The sequence below is a fragment of the Rattus norvegicus genome, chromosome 2 (genome assembly GCF_036323735.1).
Source record: "Rattus norvegicus strain BN/NHsdMcwi chromosome 2, GRCr8, whole genome shotgun sequence".
Lineage (NCBI taxonomy): Eukaryota > Metazoa > Chordata > Mammalia > Rodentia > Muridae > Rattus > Rattus norvegicus.
The window spans coordinates 102090469-102099691 of record NC_086020.1 but is presented as its reverse complement, the minus strand read 5'-3'; the positions used below and the strand labels follow the sequence as shown (position 1 = coordinate 102099691).

Below are 9223 nucleotides of genomic sequence, written 5' to 3'. Positions count from 1 at the left end.
GCAGTTCCCCAGGCCTGGATTGTGGGTCTCTGTCAATCCTAAAGACTATGGGTATCCCTAAGGCCAAAATAACTGTCATAAGAATATCAAGATGTTACAGGGCTCTTTTCACCGATTTGACACTTGTACTAATGATGCAAAAATTAAAATCGTATGAGTCAAAAGAATGACAGTGGCCTCTAACTTCATTCTTTATTTGCTGTTTCTTCAATATCACACCTTTTGACAAAAGGAAAAGAAACTGGAAATGGTTTTAATGAGAGTGTAACAGGTATTATTTTATTAAATCTAGACCTATGAATACACAGAGCGTCAGGTTTTACTGAATGACAGGAAAATTATCTGTATCCAGATTTGCATATTTGATATGCAAATTATTAAAAACACAAAAAAATAGGTGCCTATCTCTTTTAGGAAAGACCATCACGGTCTTTATTACCATTAATAAAATTCAAACTTTCAAATTAAAATTAGACATTACAAGAATCTGAAATCAACAAAATGAGAATGACAGCTTTCCAGTACATGAAAAATTAATCCAGTGCAAAAGGCAATGTTATTCACAAGTGTTATTTTAATTTGGAGTTAAACTAGAACATTTTAGAAATATAGATAAGTCAATGAACCAATGTTTTCCTGAAGACCAAAACATGAAGATTAAAAACATTTTTAGGGGGCTGGAGAGATGGCTCAGTGATTAAGAGCACTGATTGGTCTTCCAGAAGTCCTGAGTTCAATTCCCAGCAACCACATGGTGGCTCACAACCATCTGTAATGGGATCCAATGACTTCTTCTGGTGCATCTGAGGACAACTACAGTGTTTCATATACCTAAAATAAATAAATATTTAAAAAAACAAAAAAACAAAAACATTTTTAGGCTTAGAATTGGCATCTACATTTAAGGAATTCCCTTTTGGTGGGTTTTGGGTATAGTATCAAAGAATATTCAACTTACCTATTGTGTCTGTCACAATACACTGTTGTTTCTACTATACAGTGGAGTAAGGTTAGATTTTCTTCATATACTTCAACCCAAACTACATCTCAGAACAGATCAATGAAGAGACAGACATGAGCACTCTGCTCTCTTCTATTAATCCGGATGCTAGAAGACATTTGCTAAAACACAGAACAATGCCAAAGTTGTCACAAAATAGTTATTTTTAGAAAACCTTGATATTTATTCTAATATGTAGTGATTTTATGATACATTTTAATGATGTACAATTTCAATTTCTTCTAAGGTAGACTTTGATAGATATAATTTATATTCATACATGCTTTTCAACATATTCGATTGTTAAAGATTTACAGGAATGCTGAAACCAAAAAGTGAGATATCTTTTTATTCATTTGTTTAACAAAGCTCCAAGTAGTGAGTAGCCATGGAATCCATTCAGCTCTTTTAATTTTATAAGTCTGTTTTAGCATCTTAAATACTTAACTAGGCTAAGTGCAGAAAAACACACAGGTGACTAGAAAGCAACAAAGATATTTGCTGACAAAATCAAAATATCAAGAAAAGACATAGATTTTATTCAAACACCCTTTTATATGAATGAGTTAAAAGTTCAAAACTAAAGTACAGTTTTATCTGTGTTGATATCGCTTTCTCAACATGGTAATGTTGAGAAGTCCTAGGTACAACCATTGCTGGTAATTGTTTGTATGTATAGTGAATTCTATGAATATATATAGCAAAGGTCTGGAGTCACCTGGCAGATCTCAGTGGCTGTGTTTTTTAGTTCGTTCATATTTGTGCTGGGCATCTTTGCAAGCTTAGGGCATCCAAGACAGCACCTTCCTCACATGTGTGCCCTCCACTCCCATTTCCTGTTTTTTTTTTTTTTTTTTTTTTTTTTTTTTTTTTTTTTTTTTTTGCATTGAGCTCTCTTTTTCCCCCTGATGAGTCTAACTGACTTGTGCAAAGGGCAGAGAACATACGGCCAAGTCTCCTATGTGAGACCATTAAAAAAAGGCACTGCACAGTTTCTAGATGTGTTGATAGACACACATCTCCATTGATTAGGATAGCAACTTTGATAGTTCACTTTTCTAAAGGTTTTTCTTCCTAACTTTCTTCTTTGACTTCTTGAGATTCTCTCCAAATCAACTACATTCTCATGGTGCAGAAATCTCTCTGCACTTATATAATCTCATGTAAGACATTCAGCTCTTTCCTCGGTTCCTCATATAAGTTATTAAAATCATATAATTGTGAAACAAATATAAAGTTGTGTTTTTATATAGTGCTCTCTTTTTAATTATTTTAACACAGAGCCCTCTAGATGTTAGACAGCTTTTTATCATTGATCCACATCTAGATATAGTATTTAGAGGATCTATTCAATCTGGGTCCATGTGTGTCATTTTAGAAACTGAATCTCAAAGATTGTATTTCTTGGTACTGGTAAAGCCATGACAGCATGACTTTGAGTAATAGATGCTTCAGTCTAGTACAGTAACGATGGAATAACATCAAAGGCCTTTTTCTGATTGTGCGCAAACTAAAGTCTCTGAACTAGAAATGATCTATAAAGCACTTTTAAAATACTAAGGAAAGACCCTCTTGAGTCAAGTAAAAACTTTAAATCAAGGGGTATCTTTTCATAACCCTAAACTCAATTTTACATATAGATTTTTATCCCTATAATGATGCTCACTGTATGTTCATTTAGGAGGTGAACTCTACAACAAGACAGGAACATAGTATATACTGAAGATTTTCTCAGTGGTGGGTTAGGTATGTCTGAGGTATATGAACATATTGAAGAAGATATAAACAAGTTTATTCAATCATCAAGATGCCAACCTGTAAAGAAATTTGCATGTGGAAATGCATCAAAAGACTAGTAAGTGTTTATCTAAAAGAAGGAAAATGAAGATCTGAACCACTGTGAAATAACAGAGATAATATCTTATAAATGAGAATGTTTTGTTGATCAGTGAATAGAGCCAGAAAGAAAAATTAAGAATGTTTAAAGAGACAGAATCAGATAATTTTAATAAATAGACTGAGTATGCTGTGATACTCAACTAGTACGTTGAGGTGCTTAACCATGGATATATTGAAATAGTTCTTACCTTTCTTTATGGGAGCCTCTATGTCATGGGTTCTGCATGCATGGTAATGGCGTTTAAATCTTACAGACATCTTCCAGAGTTCTGATTCTTTGACCTAGTACAATGTGTGTTTTTGATAATAGTGTACAGGTTTGTGGTACATGCCTTTTCAGGAGTGTGTTTCTTCCAAGGTCATTCACCCCTATGCCTTTCATTATGCTATTGATTTTATCATACTTCTCACATTTCTAGGCTTCTTAGCTAGAGTTGTCTTCAACTTCTTTCCTCTGTTTTTGCCCCCAAACCTAAATGTTCCAACTTCTGTCTGTCCTATCTCTGAGGATGCTCATATGAGCATCCCTTCAGTTCTACAGAGACAGTTCCCATCAGATATGAAATTCCATCCTCCCTTCTTTGCTCTCCACCATGTTTTTTCAGCAGTTTTATTTGGTCTTTTCATTAACTTTCCCAAATGACTACTCCATTAAATTTTTTCCTGATTATTTACAAATTTTGTTGTTTCTATTCACAACCAAATATAGTCCTTGGACTTCTACAGTCTAACTTTTATGCCACTGGTAATCAACACTTGTTTATAATGTAGGCAAATTGGTTACTTGTTGGCCCATTATGTTGGCAATTCTATTACAGAAATATCTTACCTCCCTTTTATCTCCTCTGACATACAATAAAATTGTATTACTTCATTTTCTATTGCTATTTTATAATATTTGAGGATCATATCTTTATAAAATAGCTTATGGAATAAAAGGCTTACTTAACTCATAATTTAGAAGGCTGAAAGTCAATATGGAAGAACTATATTAGGTTGGCCTCTTGGGATAGTCACCCTGGCTGGATTGTAGCTTGGGGTTAGGGAGAAAGAGACCTGGTTTCATGGGGAATGGAGACAAGTGATCCTGACTGTCACTTAATAACAACCTTCGATTGTGAGACATAACTCAATGTATGACAACAGCTGATTCATCTCCCTGAGAGCAGTGACCCAATAATCTAGTTATCCCACTCTAGCCTCCATCTTTGAAAAGATTATGTCTTTTCAACACCGTGAGAGTTAAGATCAAACCTTGAAAATATGGACCTGTGTGGGATACTCAAATGTATCCAAACCAAAACACGCTCTTCACCGCATAAGCAATATGACAATGCTTTAAAACATTTCTCCTACGTTTTTCCTATCCTCTTGACTTCCTGGGTTTTATCTGGCATCTAAAATCCATGAATACTTATGCCTTAGTTAGGGTCTTATTGCTGTGAACAGACACCATGACCAATGTAAGTTTTATCAAGGACAACATTTAATTGGGGCTGTCTTACAGGTTCAGAGGTTCAGATCATTATCATCAAGAGGGAGCACGGCAGCATCCAGGCAAGCACGGTGCAGGAGGAGCTGAGTTCTACATCTTCAGCCTGAAGGAAACCAGGAATAGTCTGTGCATCCTCGGGCAGGTAGGAGGAGGGTCTCCAAGTCCACCCCCACAGTGACACACTTCTTCCAACAAGTCCATACCTTCTAACAGTGCCACTCCCTGGAACAAGCATATGCAAACCATCACAACTTACATATATTTCTATCATGTCTGCTTCCATTGGTGAATGCTATCTGTTACTAAAATAAAGTACCTCTTTTTTTTTTTTCCGGAGCTGGGGACCGAACCCAGGGCCTTGCGCTTCCTAGGTAAGCGCTCTACCACTGAGCTAAATCCCCAGCCCCTAAAGTACCTTTTTAAAACCCGTCATTGTTTGGGAATGGAGACTTTGGCCTCACTGTCCTGTGCATACTGGTTCTTGCACAGTGGTCTTGTGCTAGATATTTAAGGAACTAATAATTGGCTAAATAAGTGTACAAGTATCAAATGCATTTAATTCTTAATGTCCTTTATAAAGCTAAAGTGAGAGAGAAGAATGCAGTGTGGTGGGGGGGTATTACCTTCTTGGGTGGCTCTGATTATCACTCAACTAGCTGTTTAGCAAGTCTATTGCCCAAAAAAGGAATGTGGTGATGGCATCTGTTTAATAACAAAATGTCAACAACTAACCTGGAAATGGGAAGATGACTTGATGTTAAGAACACTCACTGTGCTTGCACATGGGCTGAGATCAGTTTCCCAAAACCCACATAAGAAGCCATATGTGGTCCTCTATGTCTGTTTTCCCAGCAGTAGGAGGCTTCATAGGGACTAGAGGATTGTATGGGCTTGTTGGCCTTCAGGATAGCTGTAAAAGTTGGTAAACTCTGAAGTCCAGGTTCAGTGAGAGACCTTGTCTCAAGGTTATAAAAATATGTCATAGATTAGGATATATATCCAACTCCTCTGGTGTATGTGGGTACAGTCATGCATTTCCACATATGCTATACACATACATGTGTATGCTACACATGTATACACCACATGGGTCCATGTATTTCACATGTACACACACACACACAAACAGAGAGAGAGAGAGAGAGAGAGAGAGAGAGAGAGAGAGAGAGAGAGAGAGAGAGATTAATCAAAGCCAAGGAGCCCTCGAAACTTTAGTTTCCTCAGAACGATCTAGAGATACGTTAACACCTCAACCTGAGGGTCCTGTGCAGGAAGTGGACACTCTAGTAAAGACCCAGGGTATGTCGGACCCATTCAGATTCTTGAAGCTATCACTCTACAGAGGCTAGATCCCCAAGTAAGTCTTCATGTACACAGTCTAAGATCATCAGCCAAAAGCCTAAGGAGAAAGTAATCCTACAGATGAGTTTTCACATCTGAGACCTTACCATTCTATCTCTTAATTAGGACAAATGATTTCGAGTTCCAGGCAAGGATTCGGTTTCCATTTTGCTACATAACTCAATTTAAAAAACCTATATCTCAAAGTCTGGAAAAGTTTTACTAATTCATCATTTTTCCTATCTTTCTGTTTAATATACAAGGGATTTTCCCAGAATATTTAGTGTGTATTTAATCTCAATACAGGATATTTTAATTACAAATTATATATGTGAGTGGATAAGTTTTTTCTATTTCTTTGTGTTATAACTTTAAATGATATAGAATAATTATTACCAGGGTATAGTTAGCTTTGGAGGTATCATTATTAGTGATATCAAAGAATTGTAAATTCTTTTTTTTTTTTTTATTAACTTGAGTATTTCTTATATACATTTCGAGTGTTATTCCCTTTCCCGGTTTCCGGGCAAACATCCCCCTCCCCCCTCCCCTTCCTTATGGGTGTTCCCCTCCCAACCCTCCCACCATTGCCGTCCTCCCCCCATAGACTAGTTCACTGGGGGTTCAGTCTTAGCAGGACCCAGGGCTTCCCCTTCCACTGGTGCTCTTACTAGGATATTCATTGCTACCTATGGGGTCAGAGTCCAGGGTCAGTCCATGTATAGTCTTTAGGTAGTGGCTTAGTCCCTGGAAGCTCTGGTTGCTTGGCATTGTTGTACTTTTGGGGTCTCGAGCCCCTTCAAGCTCTTCCAGTTCTTTCTCTGATTCCTTCAATAGGGGACCTATTCTCAGTTCAGTGGTTTGCTGCTGGCATTCGCCTCTGTATTTGCTGTATTCTGGCTGTGTCTCTCAGGAGCGATCTACATCCGGCTCCTGTCGGTCTGCACTTCTTTGCTTCATCCATCTAGTCCAATTGGGTGGCTGTATATGTATGGGCCAAATGTGGGACAGGCTCTGAATGGGTGTTCCTTCAGTCTCTGTTTTAATCTTTGCCTCTCCCTTCCCTGCCAAGGGTATTCTTTTTCCTCATTTAAAGAAGGAGTGAAGCATTCACATTTTGATCATCCGTCTTGAGTTTCGTTTGTTCTAGGGATCTAGGGTAATTCAAGCATTTGGGCTAATAGCCACTTATCAATGAGTGCATACCATGTATGTCTTTCTGTGATTGGGTTAGTTCACTCAGGATGATATTTTCCAGTTCCAACCATTTGCCTACGAATTTCATAAACTCGTTGTTTTTGATAGCTGAGTAGTATTCCATTGTGTAGATGTACCACATTTTCTGTATCCATTCCTCTGTTGAAGGGCATCTGGGTTCTTTCCATTTTCTGGCTATTATAAATAAGGCTGCGATGAACATAGTGGAGCACGTGTCTCTTTTATATGTTGAGGCATCTTTTGGGTATATGCCCAAGAGAGGTATAGCTGGATCCTCAGGCAGTTCAATGTCCAATTTTCTGAGGAACCTCCAGACTGATTTCCAGAATGGTTTTACCAGTCTGCAATCCCACCAACAATGGAGGAGTGTTCCTCTTTCTCCACAACCTCGCCAGCATCTGCTGTCACCTGAGTTTTTGATCTTAGCCAATCGCACTGGTGTGAGGTGAAATCTCAGGGTTGTTTTGATTTGCATTTCCCTTATGACTAAAGATGTTGAACATTTCTTTAGGTGTTTCTCAGCCATTCGGCATTCCTCAGCTGTGAATTCTTTGTTTAGCTCTGAACCCCATTTTTTAATAGGGTTATTTGTTTCCCTGCGGTCTAACTTCTTGAGTTCTTTGTATATTTTGGATATAAGGCCTCTATCTGTTGTAGGGTTGGTAAAGATCTTTTCCCAATCTGTTGGTTGCCGTTTTGTCCTAACCACAGTGTCCTTTGCCTTACAGAAGCTTTGCAGTTTTATGAGATCCCATTTGTCAAGAATTGTAAATTCTTATGCTATTTTTCTGAACTAACCTTTTTTTAAACGGATAGGACTAGCCACTAGATGGCAGCAGCGGCTAAGCTAGGAAGTGAGGACACTGAATAAAAGTTTGTCATGCCTGCACCTCGGAGGAAAGATTGTCATTCATTCTTAGAATGGAAGATTTTGATTATTCAAGGAAAGGAAATAGCTATAAATGTAATTTTGCTATTTGGCTTTATCATAATCAGAGGCAGATAATTTCAAACAAAATACTGTCCAGTCTCAATATTCGTCACAAAACAACATTTTCAATCAATTTTTTTTAAAAAAGAGTGATTAAATCTGCAAGTTTAAAAAGGTCTACATTCACCAAAACCTTTATAAATACATATTGTTAATATAATTCAATCCAAAAGTCATGTCCTTATGTTGAATTTTCCAAGCGATTCACTCTTGCCCTTCATCCTAAATTGGTTCCTCATTCTGAGACTATTTGAATGTTATTTCCTCTCCAGTTGTCTGATAGATGGCAGGGCAAAAACTCAGAAGTGGCAGCTGTGTTGACTTGCACATTTGGATGACAGCACCCTGTGTATACACTGCCAGGCTTCGATTTCCTACTTCCTCACATCCCTTGCTCACCTCAAGCCAACAGGATCTAATGTGAGAGCCATAGGCTAGAGTGAAATCTATACAAGGACAAACTTTCACCTAATCAGTCACAAATGACTGCCCACTTCCCCATGAGTTTCTGTGATTGTCATTTAAAGTATGCTGCTGCCTTAGGTTGGGAAGATGAGTTGAATCACCATACGCAATCCATACAGAGAGACCACACCTACGTGTTTTCCTCTCACCTCTATCCTGAGTATTTTAACTGGTTAATCAGTTTGCCCCATTATATCAGGCTTTGCTCTGCATTTAAATCTTCCCTCTGTCTGAACACAGGGCTCCAATGTCTCTACCAATGGAAATAACATTTCCTTACCATCCAGATTCATTTCCTCAAGATGTATGCCTGCTTCCCACAGATCTGGCCCTGTCAGGCTTGTCTTTCTGTGGAGAAGGGATACTTACTCATATAACACTTAAGTTACATTTTATGATCCAATGTTAGTTAGAGAGAAAAGAAGGAAGAGAGTAAAGAAACAGCAGGGGAAAGACACCTGAGAAGGTATTGCGTGGGGCAGCCATAGTTCCTTCTTCACTGGGCTTATGTCCATGTGGAAGCTAGAGTCTAATAAAGAAAATCAGGAGGGAGTGCAACTGGGAGAGTCAAAGCCATTAGTACTAGTCTAGCCTGTTCTTAGATATAAATTGCCTTCCCCTAGAAAGATAGTATACTTGAGGGGAAAAGAGGTAGAAGGAGGAAACAGTACCTGGAAATGCTCAGGAGAGTACATGACATGCAAGGGGAAATGGCACGGAACATTTCTCTCTTGAAGGAAGACAGACAGTAAGTCTGTTGCTTATCACAAGAGGAGTGGGTGTCTCGGATCCCGCAGAGTGGTAGTTTTGTAGG

The 9223-nt window shown here is 38.2% G+C and overlaps 1 long non-coding RNA gene across 1 annotated transcript in view; it reads right to left on the bottom strand.

The window, feature by feature from the left end:
* Positions 1–1325: 1325 nt before the first annotated feature.
* Positions 1326–9223, bottom strand: part of LOC120100778 (uncharacterized) — a 55730-nt gene continuing 47832 nt past the window's right edge. Inside the window, exon 3 of the long non-coding RNA XR_005500802.2 lies at positions 1326–4616. This is a non-coding gene — a long non-coding RNA (uncharacterized LOC120100778). The remainder of the gene's footprint in view (positions 4617–9223) is intronic.